Source organism: Orycteropus afer, unplaced genomic scaffold (genome assembly GCF_000298275.1).
Source record: "Orycteropus afer afer isolate SDZICR_OR568_19922 unplaced genomic scaffold, OryAfe1.0 scaffold00008, whole genome shotgun sequence".
NCBI lineage: Eukaryota > Metazoa > Chordata > Mammalia > Tubulidentata > Orycteropodidae > Orycteropus > Orycteropus afer.
This window is the reverse complement of record NW_006921595.1, coordinates 8,970,719-8,971,844: the sequence shown is the minus strand read 5'-3', so window position 1 is coordinate 8,971,844 and position 1,126 is coordinate 8,970,719. Positions and strand designations below refer to the sequence as shown.

The 1,126-nt window shown below is 47.2% G+C and overlaps 1 non-coding gene across 1 annotated transcript; it reads right to left on the bottom strand.

The window, feature by feature from the left end:
- Positions 1–804: 804 nt before the first annotated feature.
- LOC122150483 lies at positions 805–907 on the bottom strand. The gene has a single exon (XR_006163692.1). It is a non-coding gene; the product is annotated as a U6 spliceosomal RNA (small nuclear RNA).
- Between the last annotated feature and the right edge of the window lie 219 nt (positions 908–1,126).

Below are 1,126 nucleotides of genomic sequence, written 5' to 3'. Positions count from 1 at the left end.
TGAAAGAGGCATGCGCCCCTGAAAGAGACACGTGCTGCTGGGAAAGAGACGCGAGAGACAACGCATTGCTGAGTGAGACACCGAGGGACCAGCACTGCTGGGAAAGAGACTGTGAGAGACTTTTGGCTGAGGGACGTTGGGCTGGGAGAGAGACTGAGCGTTCTTCCTGAACCTGAGTTGTAGCCTGGTGCTTCCCTAATAAACCCTGTAATCCATGAGTTCTGTGTGGCCACTGCAGCGAATTATCGAACCCAGGAGAGAGGTGGTGGGTGCTTTGGGAGGAACGGTTGGTGAAAGGGCTGGAGGGAGGCAGCATGTCTGGCCTTGTAGGAATAGGCCTTGGGTTACTGCTGGTAATCCTGTCTTCCTCTTGTGAGATTAGAGGAGGTCAGAACATGTGGCCTCCTTGCCCTTTTTGCAGTTTTTGAATTTTGTTCCACATATTTCCTCCCACTCTGTCCAGGATCTCCAGTTTTGATCCCTTCTTGAGTGGTTGGCATTGGTAGCCAGGTACCATCTAGTTCTAGTCTTGAGGTCCATCATGTCCTAGGGCTGATTGTTTCCAAATGCCCTTGGTTCTCTTCACTCTTCTTCGGTTCTGACAAAAGGAGACCATTAGCTGCATTTTAGATGGCCACTTGAAAGCTTTACGACCCCAGTCACTACTCACCAAAGTAGGCTGTGGAACAAGATGTTTATGTATTATGTCGTGCCAGTTGAGCCTGGAGTCCCCAGTACTATGGTCTTGAGTCAGCAGATCTGATGGTTCTCTCTCCCAAGGTGTCTGGCTTGTCTATGAGGGATAAAAATATGGAACGCTTCACAAATTTGCATGTCATCTTTGCGCAGGGGCCATGCTAATCTTCTCTGTATCGTTCCAATTTTAGTATATGTGCTGCTGAAGCAAGCATTCTCCTCAATATTTTGGCGTCTGCGTAAATTCTTTCTCTTGAATCTAAATATTTCACCGGTCTATATCTAATCTCACTAATGAAACTACAAGATTACCTAGCAAAAGAACTCCATTTGATATCCTTCACAGCTTCCAGCAGAGCATCAGTCCTCAGTAGAAACCTGAAATTAGCAAATATTTACTGAGTCTGGAACCTGAACCCACTGTGCAGGG